The sequence below is a fragment of the Terrapene carolina genome, unplaced genomic scaffold (assembly GCF_002925995.2).
Source record: "Terrapene carolina triunguis isolate 2854851 unplaced genomic scaffold, T_m_triunguis-2.0 Scaffold22, whole genome shotgun sequence".
NCBI classification, from domain to species: Eukaryota; Metazoa; Chordata; order Testudines; family Emydidae; genus Terrapene; species Terrapene triunguis.
Window position 1 is genome coordinate 16,191,318 of NW_020664373.1, and position 20,784 is coordinate 16,212,101.

Here is a 20,784-nt window from a genome sequence, read left to right on the forward strand (position 1 = left end):
CAACCCCATATTTTCAAACACCACAAGTCGGGCCCCCAAAATCATAGAACCATAGGATACCAGGGTTGGAAGGGACCTCAGGAGGTCATCTAGTCCAACCCCCTGCTCAAAGCAGGACCAATCCCCAACTAAATCATCCCAGCCAAGACTTTGTCAAGCCTGACCTTAAAAACCTCTAAGGAAGGAGATTCCACCACCTCCTTAGGTAACCCATTCCAGTGCTTCACCACCCTCCTAGTGAAAAAGTTTTTCCTAATATCCAACCTAAACCTCTCCCGCTGTAACTTGAGACTATTACTTCTTGTTCTGTCATGACTTTAAAATCATGAGATTTTTGAAAATGCCTTCTGCTTTCTGAGCCTTTAGGGTTCATGCTTTCAGGCTTTTCTCCACAGTTATAAGGCGTGGAAACTTACTTTTTAAAAAATGAAAGTTGAGATTCCCTGGTAATCCCATGAATCCAAGGGCTGGGGCTTTAGAAAAACCACCAAATATTGCAATGAACTCACAAGCATTGGCAGTGCTGGAACAGGGAAGGGAAGGGCATGCTGAGCATAAGGGTAGCATGGAAGAGGCCTCAGAGATGCGGCTGTCTGTGAGAGAAGGACACAACAGGAGTACTGAGGCTGGTGTCATTGGTAGAGTGGAGAGGGCAGGTGGCGTGATGTAAAGGGAGACTAAGTCAAAGAATATCATTTGGAAACATCATTACTGTGATGTTTATCGTCTCCAGCAGATCATGACTAGTAAATAAAGACCACAGATCCCTATGCTCTCTTTCCCCCAAACTGATAAACTGCCATTTATCATCTTTACTCTTTTTTACAGTCTCTTAACTATTTTGGACCCTGATTCTCTTCCTGACCCTACCACTGATTTGCTTTCTGGCCCCAGGCAAGTTGTTTAATCTGCTTGTGTCTCTGCATCCCCAATGTAAAATAGACACACATTTTTATAAAGCAATTTAAGACTGATGGGTGAAAAGTGGAATGTATGCACCGTTATATTGCGTATTTTGAAAGTCCTTTAAAAATGTTAACTAGCTAATCCTACCACCACCACCACCTCTGTGAACTTGGTGAGTATTATTATCATTATTGTACAGAGGGGGAAACTGAGGCAGAAAAGTTAAGTGAGTTGCTCAAAGCTACAGGGGGGAATCAGTACCAAAGCCAGAAGCTATTGGCTCCTGCTTCTGTGCACTGTCTACTAGGAAACACATTCTCCTAAATGCAGTAGGATAGTGAATTAAGCTATCATACTTACCTGGCAGGGGAGATACCATGATCACGAAGATGGTTTTCCCAGGGTGAGGCTCATCCATTGCACTGCGGGTGTGCTGATTTCCCCAAATGCGGGAAACTCGACTGCATAATTTGTGGTAGTGGGGGACTGCGTTCGCGCTTTCCCCTGGGGGAAAAAAAAATCATCTTACTGGCAGTTAAGCCTTTACTAGGCAGAACAATAAAATGATTTGCTGTTTGCTATGTTCAAATCTCCAGCCTGCATAATCTTTGGGTGAGAGGTCATCTAGATCAATTTTTCCAGCCTGTAGACTAGGTGTGAGGAGTGGACCTTTGTACAGTTGATTCATAAGAGAAAATATGCAGGATACTCCTGTGCTCTTTTCTCTTTAAGGCACACCTTAATGCAGTTTCTGAGAGGTCAAAGTGCAACCTCATAGGTAGACAAGCTCTACTGTCTTCTTGCATAAACATAGCATTCTTCACTCCTGAGAATCTCAGCTTCTATTCAAATACCTACTGCTTTAGCACAAAGGCAGTCAAAGAGGCACCATGTACAGGTGTATCTCTCAAGTGTCCTTTTTTTGTTGCAAAAGATTCTTTTTACCCTTTCTCCGCTGCATGTTGTCCTTTTTTTTAACTTGGTGACGTGTTCTCTGGGAATATTCTGATGCCAGTTACAGTGATAAATGATAAAGCTCTTGGTATGCCAGGGCTGCACCACTCTAGGACAGGAATTTTCCTAGAGTGGCCAGAGCTAATTGAAAACTTTTTCATTGGAGTTCCCAATTGCTGTAAAATATTAACCGCTGTAAAACGCTGGTTTGAAAACAGCAAAAAGCTTTCCCAAAATGTTGACAAAGTTTTGGGAAAAAACCCCTAAAACCTGGTGAGATTTCAAAGGTTTTCAACCAGTTCTAGTGTAGATCACAATTTAACAGTGAGATTATCTTGTGGACATTTTCCCTTGCAATGACTGTTGTGTTCTGTCATTCACAACTGCATATGGATCTCCTCTTCTCTGATACCTGATTGCAGGGCACCCATCTGGCAACTACAGCAGCTGCTCATGTAGAAAAGTAACATTAGGGAAGTAATGTGGATTTTTTTTTAGCATCTTTTAATGCAGTTTAGCAACTGGAAATGAGAAGAGCCAGGATCATGTGATCAGCCAGCTCTTCAAAGACCACAATCCTTGAACTACCAGTCTAAGGGCTATGTAGAGAAGTAGGATAATATTTCTGGGTTTTTACTGAAAAACTTTGAATAGGTGAGTTTCTGAGCCTTTTTATAGCCCTGTCACATACAGCCAGGAAAGGGTATGAGCTAATTGTTAAATTCAGTTCAACAAGTTCCTCATTAGGGGCAAATTACCTGAGTTTGAAATCTGCTAATTTTCCAATCAGGGTGAGTGTTTGCACTTGTGATTTGGAAATAATTACCACATGGTATAACATCTAAACCTATGTGAAGGTGGATAGGTAAAGAATTAGTTTCTTTAGACTGAGAGAGGGTGTGATCTATGTTCCCCAAGAGCTTTGTTTGTTGCCATACTTTTAGAGGTCTAGAATGCATAATGGCTGATGTTTATTATGTAGTGAACTTGATATTGTACTTACTTGTATCTCTTAGCATTAGTGTGGATAAGCAATGTGGGCCTCAGACTTGGACTTTGTTTGCTACAGGCCACTAATTTTGAATGAAGATAGCTCTATTTCCCCACTCTCACTTGTTAATCTGTCCCCCCCCCCCCCTGAATTACTAGCCCAATCCTGTAATGAGATCTGTTTAGGTGAACCTTATTGTTAGACCAGGGGCTTGGTTTGAAGCCTCTAGATTGCAACAGGACAATTCTTATGGAATGTATGTCCTGTTGCAGAATCACCTTTCTAAATATGAATATACAAATGTATGGTAACTGTTCTTTTGGATTGCTGTCTGTGTAGCAGTATTGGATGGTTTAAGGGATTAGCAGAGAACAGGATTTAATCTCTAGATTACTAAATCTGCACTACTCCAGGGGGTTCATTGGCCTGTGTAGTACAGCACAGGTTTTTGACAAAAAGGTGCTAGCTCAACTCATGAGGACTAGTCATGTTCTTGTCGTGAGCAAGGGGGCTCAGGAAGTGGTGTATGCAAGCTGTTCATAGATAATGGCAATAGGTGGGCAACATCCAAGTCTTCATTCACTATGTTCCCCTTGAGAAACAGCATTTATTTATTTATTTATTTATTTATAAAGGCAACTGAAAACTGCTTAAGGTAGCTTTAACTTGCACCTCATTCACTCTGAATGTACTGGATCCTCAGCAGAAATTGGTGCCCAGGTAGGGTTACTAATCCCTGGGAGGACTTGAGGTGGATCAGTGACTAAGATAGTAAAGAGTCAATTATTTATATGCTGGTCACATTACTGTCCTACAGACTATGCATATATTGGAAGCTGTCTGTGTAGGGATGTGTACTGTTTATCATTCAGGGGTATGTAACTAGTGTGGGGGCACTTTACTATTGAATTAATGTTTCATTTAACCAATGTGTTCTGAATAGGTCAAATAGCTGTTATAGGTTTGGGTTTTTGTCAAAAAAATGCTATTCCCAATCATACATTAATGCTGTGTGGGCGGTGGCATTGGATAGGATGTTAACAGTGGGAGCTACTCACATTCCTATTTGCGTCATCTGTGAATTCTCTTCTCATGCACATCTGCTTTAGGGTACCTCATTAGGTATGGATTATTTTTCTGCTTGGATTCTGGACTGCAGTTCCATTATCCATTCATCTGTTGCACTGTCACTGTGTGTCTATGTGCTTTTGTCAATGCCATCAGCAGCTGCTACCTGTGTGCTACATATAATACAGATCTTGCACATTTTATTTGGTTGCGTTGGTTACAGGCAGTTTGCTGAATGTAAGATTCTAAGAGTCATAAGTGAGGTTTCATGTCTTGTGGGTTTTTGTTTTTTGGTGGGTTTTGTGTGTGTGTGTATGAGACATTTAGGTAAACATTTTCTCTTCTTTATGTGGAACATCCACCCTCCCTGAGCCCACCCCCACCAGCTACAGATCACATTGCAATCATGTGTAGACTTGATGAGAGAATTGGGTACAGTTTAGGTCCCTTGTTTGGAGAATTTCTATACTCTCTTTTACTTCAAATAAGTAGACTGGGTCTGAACTGAGCTATCATCTAATGCCAACTTGCGCTCAGGCCAGTTCTGACTGAACAGGTCTCCATACTAGCAAAACTAAAATTGGCAACTTAAGGCTAAATTCTTTTCTTTCATTGGTGCAGTGCTCTTGAAAGTTGATGGGAATTTTGCCTGTCTGAATGAAGGCAGAATTGGGCCCCTTGTTAATGTATCTGTTATAGTGGGTCCTGTCTACTTTCCCATCCTAGATGGAATATTTTTGTGAGACTAAGTTTAAAAACAACCACCCATTCTATTTCCCTCTCTTCTTCTTATCTTTGAGCATAATCTATGTATCCCCTTCTACCAGAAACGCCCTTCCTGACCTGCTCTGCCATGGTGCTGCCTCCTCCTCCTCTACTCAGTCTCTCTTTAAAAAGTATTTCGTCATGGCCTACAAACTTAAGTTGTCCCTCATTGTCATGGCTTAATTTTAAAACTAACCACAAAGCCCTCAAGCTCCCCAATGTTAATACAGGTACCTGCATTATTTTATTTACCTCTTGCCCTCCCTATCCCTGATTTTTGTTACATCCCCTTCTCATATTGTGTCTTCACTTGGCACTTGATCCTGCAAACCTGTGACCGACTTCAGGGGTACTATCCACCGCAGTAAATATACTCAAATGAAACTATTTGGGGCCCTTAGATTGTAAACAGTTTGAGGCAGAGGCAATAGCTACAATTTTCAAAGGCAATTGTTTGGCTAAATGCCCTATTCAACTTTGAAAATCTCAACCAACATTTTGTATTCCTCCATTAAGCATCCAGCACAGTTATGGTGGTGTACAAATGGCAATAAAGCCCTTCATAGTATAAGCCCAAAGCTCATGGGGTGAAACTCACCTCTGGGCAGAGGGTTAGCATGTTGTTCTATGCTTCATGTTAATCCTATTTTGAGAGCATAAGTGGGACTTAGCCCTGATGAATTTCACCTTGAGGCAACTGCCGCTAATCCAGGATTTAAATCAGCACTTGGTTCTGGAAGTTCATATTTCGGTATCTTAAAGATAGTAATGAAGCAGATGTCACCAGCAAGCAGAAAATTACAACTACAGGAGTCTGAATAGTAAATCATTCTACTAAGTATCTGTTCACTTATTGTTTGAGACTTGATTAAATCTTGAGATGCTTCTCCAGTTGCAAAAACTGATTTTTTTCCCCCTTGCGGTACCTTTTCTATTTTTGATTTAGAAAGATTTTATTGAATTAGGTACAAAACTAGCAAACAAAACATAGACAGACAATAGGCTGATACAGTTGATAATGCTGGATGAAAAGCTTACTCCCTGGCTATATATGAACAATCTAACATATAAATGACAGCATGGAAATATTGTTGGAAGCCTTTTCTAGATAATATGCAAACATATCAATAGTCTTCATTTATTTTTAACTGTAAATTAACTATAGCTGCCAGTCTCTTAATAATACATCCTTATTTTTCAGTCTAAAAAATTTTAATTTGTTACAAAAAACTGACCAATATATGCTGACTTTGTGTGTGTGTATACATACACACACACACACTAATATATATATAAAACCAATTTAGGCTATAATGCTGCTATACTATTTGTGCTTAATGAATACTAATATGTGTGGATAATGTGTATGTATCTGCTCACTGTGTATGTACCCTGCTCACTTACACTAAAAATCCCATAGCCCCTTGCACTGACTGAAGTAAGTTTTGGCTTGAGCAAATATGGAAGCTGTCAATATCAGGACAGATGAGTGCTTTACCATAGCAACAGAAAGGAAATTACCCTCACAGGCTGCTACTGAAACATCCCAAAGGAAGAGGACAAGATACATGACTGTCCAACCTTGATACAAACATAGAAGGTTCCTTCATGGACGTGCCTGCAATATTAGTATCCAAAAGAAAGATAAGGAAAGGAACCAGGACAAACTGATGGGTTGAATTTTAGTGACTTGTAAAATCATCCTATACATACTATCAGCTAAAATTTATAACTTTGGGAGCACTTTCTGCGTAAGGTGAGTGTAACAGTGATGAACAAGATGGCTTCCCGGAGACTAGTATTATATTGAATTGGTTTCCTGTACTATAATATTATTGGCTTTTAACAATAAACTTGACTGACATTGGTTATTTGATCTCTTGAATATATTTCATAATAAACTGAAATATAATCAATTGCTTTACCACACAATTTATCAACAAAATAGACTTCTAAAGTGATTTTTAAACGTATATATTTTTTGGATCTCTCTCTCCAGCTGCTGTTGTCTTTTCTTGCAACATTTTCACGGTGAGTGGCTTAACATGGGAGTTGCTGTACTAAAGTTTGACACATTATTTACCAAATCTGGTATAAGAAGATAATCCCTGCTAGAAGAAAAGTGAATGGCATGCTGTTCATTTTTTGCCTATTTTACTAGTTTCAAATTAGCTGTACTCGTATATAGAAAGGCACAGAGAAATAGTTGTATAACAAGCACACCAAAGTATACAAAAACTGCATTTCTAAACACAAAGCACAGCCAACCAGTGGAACTCTTGCCAGAGGATGTTGTGAAGGCTAAGACCATAACAGGGTTCAAAAAAGAACTAGATAAATTCAAGGAGGATAGGTCCATCAATGGCTATTAGCCTGGATGGGCTGGAATGGTGTCCCTAGCATCTGTTTGTCAGAAGCTGGGAATGAGCGACAGGGGATGGATCACTTGATTATCTATTCTATTCATTCCCTCTGGGGCACCAGGCACTGGCCACTGTCGGAAGACTGGATACTGGGCTAGATGGACCTTTGGTATGACCCAGTAGGGCCGTTCTTATGCAGCCTTTTTCTTTTTTTCTAGAAGTATCTTTAAGAGCCTCCTGCAACTTAGAAAATGCATAATATTTCAGGATCAGCTCCTCAAAGGTGTTTAGGTTCCTAACTCCCTGAGCATGCAAAAATTTACACATGTGTAACTGCATGTATGCAGTGACTTGAACAGAACTATTCATTTGAGCAAACTTAAACACTTGCCAAACTCTTCCCAGGATCAGGACTGAGAGAGTTAGGGCTGAAAAAAAATCTACTTCTTCACCCCATTGCAGCTAAAATGACCTCTTACCTAGCTTTGGTTCACCATATTTTTGTCAGGTCCTCTGAACACGTGTTATTTAAATCCATATGTAAATTACTAAATGGCACTGGGCAGCAAGATAATATATGAATCTTCCAAAGAAATGGATAGCGTTGGAAGTCAGAGTTTTTCCAGTCCTTAGTGTCACTAATTTACAAATTAAAATGGCCCCAGATTGTAATTCTTCATGGATTATGCAGGTTCATCAGGCATGGAGTGTCCAATCTGATCTCTTCTTTATCATAAGATGTTGATATAGAAAAACGCATTGATTTTTAAGCAATCTCACATTTGATTGGATAATCTCCACGGTATATAATTAGTGACAAGGTGTAAAAAGCTTGTAAAGTATATATAACATTATTATTGTGTCATATCAAATATTCATGTGGACTTCATTGTAGTACAAATGAGTACCACTAGGTGGCACACTTGAACAGTTCACAGTTGTGGATTTCTTAGCTCTTTCAATCCATTCCAAATTTATCCCTAGAAAACGTTATTATTGAGAGAAGCAAGAGGTGCCTTAATAAGCACACAACCTTATTAGAGCTTCTTTGTACTGTTTTAGTTTTTCCTTCAGTTTTCTTCTTTAATTGGTAAAATTGCAGTTTAATACACAAAAGCTCAGTTTCTGTGCTTGTAAATAAGTCTCGGTGATTGTAATGTTGAAGCACAGTGTGCTCCTCAGTTGCTTGGAGGAATGTCCGCAAAAAAAGACATAAACCAGGCTTTCCACTCCTGCTGCTGCCACCGCTGCTGCAAGACATGGATTACTTGTTGTGACTTATTTTCGGGGAAATAATGACTTGGGTCACCACAAACAAGCACCCTTAGATACTGCTATTATATTGGAAACAAACAACATTCACTGATCAGTTTGCTTTCATGGGCGGAGGGAGGAACAACTTAATTTACAATTCCAAATATTTGAAAACTGTAAGAGCCGTCATGATTGATATCATGGCCACAAATGCTGCATGTAGTAGCCTAACATCACACTGACTTTCAGTTACCATCAGAAAAAAATCGTAAACTCAAACTGCATGATGGAAAGAAATGTTGATTGATAATAACTTAGCATGCATCTATCACATAAGCTTCTTCAGTCTGGGGACAAAGGCTTTCTCTTTGTACTATGCAGTGCCTACTAGGCTTGCGTGCTGTAAAACCCCCAAATAAATAAACCATCATTAATGCTGTACAAAAAAATGCCCCCTTACAGCTTAATTCTGGGTGAAATTTTCACCTGTGCAGAGGACCCACAAAAGACGACTTATAGGGCATGCCCATTTGCCGCTGCTGAGGATCTGGCCTATGTCCTCAAATCAGGGTTTAGCTGAATGTAAGTGGTGCACAACTTGTACCCTGGTATTACTATGTCCCATTAATTATCATCATTCCAACAAGTGTCTGGATTGCCTGGCCATTTGTGCAGGGATGAATTTTGGTCTTTGTCCAGTACAGGTTAAAAGCTCCTCCCTAATATTGTGAAGCACCTCTTCCCTGGGTCAAATTGTACCCTAGGGATAACATAAAGCTTCCCAGGTCTCCATCCTTTCCACCAATTGGTCTCCATTCTATACATTTACTTCAAATTTATAGATTTCAAAATGATTCTCCCCTTGGATTAAGGAGAATATCACTTCTTTGTTGTTTCCATGTGATGCCAGATATGTCCATCACAGGCTTTGCAGTCCTGAGGTGCTGATGGACATGGCATAAAGAATCTAGATAGATTCTATTCTATGCTGCAGGCAACTGATTATGTTTCTGTTCTGTATCTAATGGCCTACGGTGCCCAGGAGAAGCTGAAGATTCCTACAGAGAAGCTCTGTGTTCAGCCGTGCTAATGTTCACCTCATCTGCCCATGTTGGAATAGCAGTCAGCCCACACAGATGTGCTCCTTAACAGCTTTAGTTCTTTCCAGAGGTGACGCAGGGGAGAGGGCATGTGGGGTCACATGGCCCCCCAGATTTCTTCCAGGGTGGGAGTCAGGCTGAGCACGGCTGAGGGGGATGTGCCTGAGAAAGGCACCGGCACCTAGCACTTCTGCTGAGCCCTGCTAGGAGGCACCTGGAGCAGGGAAGAGAGACCAGGCTGGCAGACAGGGCAAGGGGAAGCCTGCTTAGTCCTGTCCTTTCCTTGCCCACAGTCGCAGTTATCGATGCTCAGTAGTAGGTGTCTGGAGGCCGCTCTGGCCTGCGCCATGCCCACAGCAGGGAGACAATGGGAGCAGTAGGGAAGGAGCTGTGAGGGGAGTGGTGCTAGCGTGGAGTGGGTATGGAGGCTTGGGGGGCATAGGTGCCAACTCCATGGGTGCTCTGGGACTGGAGAACCCATGGAAAAAAAACATTGGGTGCTCAGCACCCACCGGCAGCCCCACAGATCAGCTTTTCCCCCTCCCTCCCCGCACCTCCCGCTCAGTGCAAATCAGCTGTGCAGGGGGTGGGGGTGGACCGAGGGCAGGTGCTGGGAAGAGGCCGGGCGGGAGTTGGGTGGGAAGAGCAGGGCTGAGATGGGGCCTTGGGGGAAGGGATGTAGTGGGGGTGAGGCCTGTGGTGCACTGGGGGTCGAGCACCCCTGGGGGAGATGAGGAAGCTGGCACCTATGGTGGGGGGAGTGGGTAAGGGGCCAGAAGCGATGCATGAGGCCCCCCAGCCTTTACATTGTGTCCCCCCACTATCAAGAGTTACGTGTCACCTCTCGTTCTTTCCCTGTCACTGGGATCTTTTCTGCCCCATGGTTGACTAAATGTGGTGTTGGGTGGCCTAGGAGCAGTAGTCAGGCTGGAGAGACAGTTGCTCCCTAAGGGTGGGTGGAGATAGTCTGCTGATGGCACTTAACAACAGAAGACGAATTCCTCATGACACTTATCAGCAACCCCTTTGCCTTTCAAGGAGTGTTATTGGTGTGGTCCAGTGGTGCAGTCAGTTTATCCACTACTATCGTAGGTGATGGTGGTAGGACCTGACCTAGGACCTTGAGATTGATGTGTACGACAGGGACGAATAAAGCAGGGAAGAAGAGGGCATGCCCAGGACTGCATCACTCACATATGGGACCCCTATGTACTTGAGAGAGGGATCATGGTCCGGTGCATAAAGCACAGGACTGGGAGTCTGGATACCGGCATTCTATTCCTGGCTCCTCTGCTAAATTACTTCCCCCCTCTGTGCCTCTTTCCCACATGTAAAAATAATTGGGATAATAATGTTTTGCCTGATAGGAGTTGCTATTGCAGAACAATGAACCTTTTACCAGTTGGCACTGAGAGGTTCTTAGGGTCACAGTAACACACACGCACTGGAGAGGAAATGGGGGTAAATGAAAGTGTTTGACAGCTAGATGTAAGTTCCCATCAAAATGGAGATGCACGTATTACATCCCTGATTATGATGTCACCTATACTGACGTCACACCAGTCATTAAAACAGTATCTTTAACTGGTTTTTGAACATAGCATTTAGATGATTAGATTCTGCGGCCAGAAGGGACCACTGTGATCATCTAGTCTGACCTCCTGTGCAACATAGGTCATAGACCTTCCCTGGATCAATTCCTGTTTGAACTAGAACATACCATTCAGAAAAACTGTCATTCTTAATTTAAAAATTTCCAGTGATGGAACTTACCAACACGTGGCAAATTGTTCTGCTGGTTAATTGTTTCTGTAGGATAAGCAGCGTCTAATGTGACCAAATACATCAGATACACTTTCAATAAAAAGCCTGGTTTCTGAAATCGGCTGCAGAAGATATGAACAATTGATTTTGTGAGGGGATCTTTTTGTAGAGTACAAACAAGACTTTAAAAAAAATTGATTTTAATACTCAGGCTGATGGGAAAGAGAGGAGTCTTCATCTTAGTCACGGTAACAGCAGAGTAGAAATGCTCTTAGCTATTTGATAAGGAGTCCTTTTTGTTATCAGAAACCACACATGGAAAGAACTAAGCTTGTGATCTTGATATTACAGCTGGAAACAAACTCTTTGATTTGACAGTTAATCAAAATTTACTGCAGAGAAATCAATACAAAGTTAATCACATTTGCTATTGTACGTGCCTTCAAACTCTCACTGGCTCTGATGGGCCTATAATATCAGTATGCCCTGTTCTGGAGGAGAATGCTGTGAATTTGAGTACTTGTGCTGTAGCCACCTCCCAAATATTCAGATATTGTTCCAATAAACTCTTCTGACAGTAGTTGGGACAGGCTTTGCAGTAAGACTTTTGACAAATTTGGAAGAAAAAACAATGGGCCAATTTCAGTGCGATAAAAATGAGTATGTCAGTTACAGGTGCAAGAGGTAAATGAGTGCAATTTTCACTGACTTGGCATTTCGTGGGTGTGGAATATGAGTGTAATTACTTGCTGAAAATCCTGGAGGAGAGTAGACCTTTGAAGTCTGTGAAAAACACTGCTTCAGGCCCCCTAATTTTTGTGGATATCAGCATGGCCAGCTCTAACAATCTTTTCACCACTGACATGATTTTAGCTGTGGAACAGAGACATGAAGTGACTTGACCAAGGTCACCCAGAGAGTCTGTGGTACAGCCTAGATCTGTACCCAGCTCTTCTGAGACCACAGTCCACTGCCCTAACCACAGGACCATCTTACCACCCGTGATTTTAGCTGGGGCTAGAGCTGGTCTGGTGATGAGCAGCAAGAAGCTCCAGCCTTCTAGTAAATTCAAGCCCTCTGATTGGCTGTCTGCTCCACTTGCCCACCTCGTGGGGCAGAATCAGAACTACTGCAGGCCCTCTCCCTATCTAGCAACCTGAAGCCATTCTCACAAGAAGGGAGGAGGGAACTTAAGAGTCTAGCTGCTCAGGGTGCTCTGCCCCTCCCTCCCTGTGAGCAACAGGGACAGGATTCTTCCCCCCTGTAGCACCCAACCTGAAAAGGGGCAGAGGAGGGTGAAGAGCCTTTGGAACTGTCCCCACCCCAGAAGGGGGATAGGGGATCCCATTGCAGTCCCCCATAGGTCCGGGAGAGGCATATGAAGAGTCCCTTGGGGAGCATAGGTGAGGCTGGGTAGGGCTGATCTCTTGAGGTTGGCAATACTGGAACATAAACATGTGAAAGAGAATCTCTCCCTCACTCTCTCTCTCTGCCCCCACCTCCCCTCCAGGGAAGCATCTACACCAGGGGTGGCCAACCTGTGGCTCTGGAGACACATGCGGCTCTTCAGAAGTTAAGATGCGGCTCCTTATGTAGGCACCGACTCCGGGGCTGGAACTACAGGCACCAACTTTCCAATATGCCGGGGGGTTCTCATTGCTCAACCCCTGGCTCTGCCCCCACTCCACCCCTTCCCCTGAGCCTGCTATGCCCTCGCTCCTCCCCCTCCGAGCCTCCTGCATGCCACAAAACAGCTGATCGGGAAGTGCAGGGAGGGATGGGGAGGTGCTGATCGGCAGGGCTGCCGGTGGCTGGGAGGTGCAGGGAGCGGGGTGGGAGCTGAGTGGGGGCTGCTGACGTATTACTGTGGCTCTTCGGCAATGTACATTGGTAAATTCTGGCTCCTTCTCAGGCTGGCCACCCTTGATCTACAGCTTTGTCTTGCAAAGACAGCCTTCACATGGAAACCAGTCACTAGGTCTTATGTTCTATTACTGTGATTTTTTGCACTAAACATCATGGGCTATTCATGGTCCTCTCTGCACTTGGAAGGGGTGGCCTCTAGGACACTGAAACATGTGGCCATGGGTCTGTAGGCTCTGGAATCTTTCCTGGTAGTAATGTACAAACTAAGAAAGAAAAAAAGCCACAGCTTTGCTTTTAAATCCCACTTTGAGCTTGCAAGGTTGGCAGTTAGCAAAAGAACTTGAAAACTGAGACTTTGATCTGGAGACAATAATCATGGACCTCCTCTATACTTTAAAAAAAAAAAAAAAAAAAAGGACTGTACCTTTTTCCTAAGAAGGTCAACCTTACCAAGATGAATGTCAGCTTCAATTTGGCAGGTGTGTATTGCTGAGTGAGCTACCTTGCTGACATCTCTCAAGAGAGTGCCCGCTGAGGGGAAAAGATTTGTTTAGGTGCAAATTTAAGGAAAATTCTTGGTACAAGCAGCTGTTGGTAGTTGCATATAATGTGCACATAAAGACTAGGGTCTTTAGAAAGATTTGAGCTACTGATTCTAATACGTCAAACAGCTCTCAGTAGAGCTGAAGGCAGCCTTCAGGCACTTGGGATGGGGCTCCTGGGAGTCTTTACAGTGAATGTAACTCCATGACAGACAGCATTTCTTTTATCTCTCCTTTACAATTTTGATCCCCCCCCCCCACTTCTCCTGTTCCTCTGGATTGGCCATAACAATCTGACCAAATGGGCTAATGTGTTTATAATAGCTGCTTACAGTTGCTCCATGGTGTGTGTATTGTTTGCTTTTCTTTTTTGTATTTTATTAGCAGTTTATTAGAAATAGAAAAAGCCATTTAACAAAAGCAGCTACTATAGATGGGTAAGTGCTTCCTGCAACAAAAAGAAAAGAATTGGCAGCAAATCTGCTTTTGTGGTACTGATGTGTCTGCCCTCTGAGTACAAGACTTGGGCCCCTTCTTTGTCGGAAGTACAGATTATGGTACTCCGTTAGAGCTGGAAGTGGGAGTCCTGTAAATACACCATCTCTCTTCGCAGGCTGCTTTGGTCTGTTAACCATTGCCATTATTTTCAAAACAAAGTAATGTTTGAATATGGCTTTGAGATTTTTCTGTGTTAATCCTCTCCTTTATTTGGGATAAATCTACTGAGCTCCATTTTTCCTATGAAGAAAACTGTTTCAAGCTTCATATCAGCTGCATGTTCCATGAACAGAGCACAGTGATTAAAAAACACTTACTTTGTGCTACCAGTTGGGAAGATGGCAGGAGATGCATTTAAATTATACTGTCTAAAGGTTGTAAAGCTCTTCTATCTTGTGGTAATGCTAATATTTGCCTATGCTATAGCAGCTCTGTTCTTAAAGGGAAATGCAAGTCACTCAACTGAATGAGGGTTTGCAGTTAAGAGAGTGCAATACAAGGTTATTTTTATTTTAAATTGAGCCGCATGCTTGCCTTCAATATTGCCCCATTGGGCTGGAAAACTGCTTTAACCAGTATGGAGGAATCCTAAGTTGCATAGACCCAGCATTCCACCCCTCCCTCTTGCAGCCCTTTCTGTAGGAGGCATGTTGCATTGCAGCCAGTTAGGGGAGGCATGCCAGAATGCTGCTGCACTTTGGCTAATCTCCAATTGGGGGAATGGCTCCTTGAGAGCAGTTTAGCCACTGTAATTTAGAACGGACCTAAAACTGCTCTAAATTGTGCTAGGGCTTGAATTGGGTCCCAGCTGGCTTTAGGATTGGGGGAAGCAGAAAGATAGTGTCACGGTTACAGGGCGAGCTGTGCCTTAGGCCCCTTTGCAGCCCCTTGCAAGTATGTACCCCAAGTGCCAGGTTGTGCTACCTTCATGCTTCCCTGGGTGGAACCAAGAGATCCTACCATCCTCAGACTGGATCTCTGGGCAGCAGCCCCATTTACCAACCATGTTCACACACTTGCAACTATATTTGGCAGCTGCAAGAAATTTCCCTCTGGGAGCTTGTGACCAGCAGCTAATTAAAAATGACGCAAAACAACTTCTTCAAAACGAACATTGTTTATTCACCCAAATATACATAACAATCAGAGAACAGGGATATAACAAGGAAAAAAGCCTCTATGCCTTGCTCTTACCTAAAGCTTATAATTTCCCTCCAAGCTTGGGCAGGCCTAGTTGCTCCAGACCCATCCTGCAGGGCCTGTGTCTCAGTCCATTGGCTCTCCGTGAACAGCTCCCAGACAACTGAACCCTCCTCCCTCTCTAGAGAGACTTGTTAACTGTTTAGGATTATATAATTTCCTATATTAGCTTGCTCCAGTGTTCCTGCTTGCTGTTAGGCTCTCAATGTGTCTACTCTGCATGGCTGCCTCCTAGTCTGTGCGGTAGCTCATTTTGGGAGCGGTATCTTAACTGGCAAAAATGGGATCTGTAATTTACCATTTATGCTCTGCCAATGGTAACTGCTGCAGAGTAGATAGGACTCAGGCATTTTAGCACCATATTTTCACTGGACTCTTAATCCTCTTTTGCTACAGCTTCTACTAGTGAAGCTGTACGGATGTTTTCATTTTTGCCAGTATAGACAAGACCTAGGACTACTTATATGCTCTGTCCTATCCAAAATCACACTGAACACTACCTCAAAAGTTAACACTGTACTGCTCTATTTTAATTTTTAATGATATTTTCTGTAGGGGAAATTATATGGTACAAACCTCTCTGCCAATGACTCCGTCCACCTTCCTACAACCCATTTTGGCATTTTCCTAGACTCCTGCACTACACAGAGCAGGTTCCTCACTTGCTAGTACCAAACAATGTGTTTCCTGATATTTGGGCAGTGTTACCAAGGTGTAGCAGGGTGGTTACCCCACTCCTGCCCTGAAGGGCTTAAATCAGCCCTGGGAGAGGGCTGTGGCAGGGAAAGCAGCTAATAGGCTGATTGGAGAAGAAGCCGCAGCTGGGCCACGCCCCAATCAGGCCTCAGCTGGCCCTATAAAGGAGGCTGGGAGTCTCTCTCTGCCTTCAGAGAGAGGGAGAGGGGCCTGGCTACTGGGAAGCTCAGGGTGCCTAGAGTGAGGCAGGGCTGGGGAAAGGCCAGAGGGGCAGGGGAAGCTCCAGGCTGCACGGCCTTGTTCAAGGCCCCATAGAGGCACTGGGTTGCAGAGAGGGGCAACAGGTCTAGACGCAACCTTGCCTATGATGAATGGCTGAGACACTGCAGTCTGCCCCAGTGAGTGGGGGCTAGATGGTGACTGGCAGTAGCCAAATATTGAGACAAGGTGGGGATAGTGGGTGGGGGTTCCCCTGAGTGGGGAGACCCACAGAAACTGGGGGTACTGCCTGGGGGCAGCACCCAGAGAAAGGGTCATCTGGAGTCTGGGAGGGACACGGGGGCCAAGCAGTAGCGGGACACCGACCTGCAGAGGGTGCTCCAATGGCTGGAGAGCTAATTCCCTGAGACGACCAGCAGGAGGTGGCACAGGGGTGAGTCCGTGCATCACTACACAAGGGGATAATATGGCCCCTAGCTTCTCTGATGAAATCTATTGGGAAATGTGACTTAATTTGTATTCTCTCATCTAAGGCTGATTTTTGCTCTGTTGTGCAATAACTACTGTAATTTCTGAAGGATAAGGTCCAACATCAATAAAATTGCAAGATATAAGAGGCATTCTTGTCAATGTTGTATATTAAAATAAAAAAGGTTTTATGACTTCTCTCATTACTGAGCCCTTGTTTGAGATAGTTGCATTGGGCTCATGGTTAAGAGACCTGCTATGCTATTCTTCAGCTTAGCCTCTTATAACTGTTAGTCATCTTAACACTATGGTTATTGCCTTAGAACAATTTAAAAAACAAATGTATCAAGGGACATGGATCTCTTAAACAGTAGATCACTAACATTAATGCAACCCACATTCAGGTTAAAAGTGATCAAAACTTTGTAATAATAGTGAGTGCTCAGCACTGGAATACACCAAACCCCTAGAGCAGCGGTTCTCAAACTGTAGATCGGGACCCCAGGGCTGGCTTAGACTTGCTGGGGCTTGGGGCCGAAGCCCAAGCCCCACAGCCCTGCGCAGCGGGGCTCAGGTTTTAGGCCACCTGGCTGGGGCTGAAGTCCTTGGGCTTTGGCTTTCACCCCTTCCCTGCCCGGGGCAGTGATGCTCAGGCTTTGGCTCCCAACCTGGGGCGGTGGGACTCTGGCAGACTCAGGCTTCAGTCCCCTGTCCTGAGATCGTGTAGTAATTTTTGTTGTCAAAAAGGGGTCACAGTGCAATGAAGTTTGAGAACTCCTGCCTTAAGGTGCCAGTAGCATGCCAGGTGTAACATATCTCAGAGGCAACCATTGGAGATGCTTCAGCAGCTAGGTCTTGTAGGCACCAGGTCTGTGGGTACCAATAATCACTCAGATACATGTCTAAGCAAAAAGGTTTTTAACTAGGGCTTATGAAAAAGGGGAAAGGTTGCAAATACCAGAGGCTTAAAAACAGTTCCTGTTCAACATGAGCAATAGCAGTTCTCGTTTGGGTCTCGGGGGCAGTCCAACTGAAAGTTAGGGCTCTCCAGGCTTAGTGCTTGGAGTGCCCTCTACAGCTCAGTTGCTGTTCAAACAAATGGGAGTTTGCAGGCTAGGCTCAGTTAGTTTCTCTCACTGGGCCTCTTCTACACTGACTCCCTGCTCAGATGCTGCTGCTGCTCCCCCAAAAGTCCCACACAGACCTATGCCCAGTTGTATCATCCATCATGTGGCTCTGCATATGGTTCGTGGGGCTTCTACTCTGCATGCAGTTTCTCTCCACTTCCTGGCTTGCATGCAGCTGTTGCTTTTCCAACAGAGCTGTTCAGGACCACACTAGAGGCAGGGCCGGCTCTGGCTTTTTTGCCGCCCCAAGCGAAAAAAGGGCAGCTGGAGCGGCGAAGCAACAACAAAAACCAGGGTGCAGAGCGGCCAACCAAAACAAGAAAAAAACAAACAAAAAAAAAAAGGTGCAAACTTTCAGTGCCACTTACTTGGCAGCTCATGGCTGCCTCCCCGGCTGCGCTGGCAAGCCTCTGGGCAGGTGGCAGCTGCACTCTGGCTAGCGGGACTCCCTGCACTGCAGACATGCCCCGGGCAATGGAGTGCGCGCCCCGGCTAGCGGGGGGGGGGGGGGAGAGAGAGAGAAGGGGGGCGGCCAGGGCTTCCTTCAGCCGGGGCACTTGCCACTCGGCCCCTCCCGCCGCGCCGCCTGCAAGGAGGGCTCCGCGCCACTCCCGCCTGCAGGTGAATTGAAAGTCGTTGGTCGGTGAGGAGGGAAGGACGCGGGCTGCTGGGATTGCTGCAGACCTGGCACTGGCTGGGGCAGACGGAGCGTGCAGCCTGCTCCCAGCAGGGTGCAGCCGCTCCCCTCCTCCGCGCCGCCGCCCCCTACAGTGGCGCACTGAAAGTCGTCAGCGAAACAAAAAACAAAAACAAAAAATAGGCAGGTACAGTATTTAAATTGTTATTTTTCTCTTTTTTGTTTTTGCCGACCGCGTAAAGCTGAATTGGCGCATGTTAAATGTGCGTAAGATGCGACAGACCTGTATTACACACAAAAAACTGATAAAAGGACATTATGATTCCAAATCAACTGCTCAAAGATTGGGAAATGTCAGAATTACACTTGCCAATGCAAGCTTAATTTGGCCCCCTATGATACACTCTTTAGTTACATGATCATTTCATTTTTTCCACAGGATCCCTACCTCATTCAGTGCACAGGCTGAATGGTTCGTAGATAATGAGCAGCTGTTCCATAATTTGTTTTCCCCTCACATTTCATCATGTGGCCCCCATGCATTATTTACTGTATGTGCTTCTAACCTGGCTCTGTAGACAGAATTATTAATTTCCTCATTCTATGGCACTTAGCATTTTAGCAGCTGAATGCTTCACAAACATTATATTAATTTAATTGCACCGATAACCTTAATTCTGGCATTTCCTAACTTCTGAATGCTTGACTTGCAACCCTAATAATGTTATTTTAACACAGAGGTGTGTGTGTGTGTCTGAGATTTCTTAGATTTTTAAAAAAGCAAACTGAACCCCCCCTCCCAGAAATTCCACCATGTAGCATCATATTGACATCTGTGTGGGTCATCAGCAGTGTTGGAACCTTTAGGTCCACCACACAGATCTCTGCCACATGAGCTAATAGAGTAACTGTCAGCAATAGTGGGTTGTAATTGTCTATGTGACCCAGCATTAGAGGGGGAAGCGACACACACTTTGCCAGTGAGTTTCACAGATATTTGCTGATAGTCGAGGAATGTTGAAATTTGGGAATCTTGGGTTCCTTTCCAGCCTCTGGAGGGGAAGCATACTCTAGTGGACATTTTTGCTCCATCCTTGACCCACTATGGTCTCTTCGTCACTTCTGGCGCCTTCTCCTTGTCCCAGTCTCCCCATCCCAGTCCTAGTCTCCCTTGCTGAGCTTGCTTTCCCAATGTCCTCCCTGACTTCCAGTCTCTCCTCCTCCCCACACCCCATCTCAGTCTCCTTTCCCAGCTGTCCCAGTTCCTCCCTTCTGGTTCATCATCCAATCTGTCTCCCTTTCTTCCCACACTAGTTCCCAGTCCTAGTTTCTCTCCTCAGGCTCCTCATCCAGTTTCAGTCTCCCCTTCCATCTCCTCCTCAGCTTCTCACTCTTGTCTCCCCACTCTGACTCATTGTTCCAGTAGCTTTTCCTAGCTGGTCCCAGTTCCTTCCCTGCACCCCAGCTCCTTGTCAGATGTTTCTCCTCTCTGCCACCCCAATTCCTGCACTCACTGGCTCCTAGGCCCAGTCTCCTTGTACAGCCAGTCCTACTCTTCCAGTCCTACTCTTCCACTCCCCTCCAGCTCCTTAGCTGATCTGAGTTGTCCCAGTGTCCCCCTTTTCCCTCATCAGCCCCCATTCTTCTTGTCCAGCCACCTCTTCCTTGGTTCCTAGTCCCAGTCGCCTCACCCAGCCAGTCCCAGTCCCACTTTCCTCTCCTCATCCAGTCCCCATATCACAAGACTCCTTGTCACAATCTATTCTTTTCCCTTCACTCTGGTATGGCTAATGCACTATCTGCATTCAAATCAGGTGGCTTCCTCTTCCACACTGCCTGATTATCAGCATGGGGGTTACCGAGAGCACAGGAGAGGGAGACTTCCTGCTTAATACCAGTGACTGGCTCCACCTCAGTCCAGAGCAGCTGGGAATAGCCATTACAGGGAAAGTCTGGCTTCACCCCTGTAGCCATGGGCTGGAGGGAGCATGCTCAATTGGTCTTATGGGGATGGACTATGCACAGTTTAATGATCAATAGGAGGCATGAGGGAATGCAGCATGCACAGTTTGACCAGCAGGAACAGCTGTGAGAGGCTCAACATGCTCAGCGAAGACAGACTGTTCAGAGATTTTGGCTGTTAAAATTGAAAGTCTCTGAGCATGCACAAACTCTGATTTTTTTTTTCCCCAGAGGCTTACAATTTGGCCAGATTTGGGGGGATTTTCCTGGGGATAGCAAAAGGCACATCAATGACACAAAGGCCACAATGTCAAGTTTGTGTTGCAGAGCCTGGGGGGAGGGTGTGGTTGTTCAAAGAAAAGGTCACCGGAATTAAACATGTACTAAACATTTTTTCCCACATT

General features: G+C 44.6%; 1 pseudogene; it reads left to right on the forward strand.

Annotated features, from left to right (window-relative positions):
• The first annotated feature begins 1,258 nt into the window (after positions 1 to 1,258).
• On the forward strand, positions 1,259 to 1,413 carry LOC112118066 (annotated as a pseudogene).
• Positions 1,414 to 20,784: the final 19,371 nt, after the last annotated feature.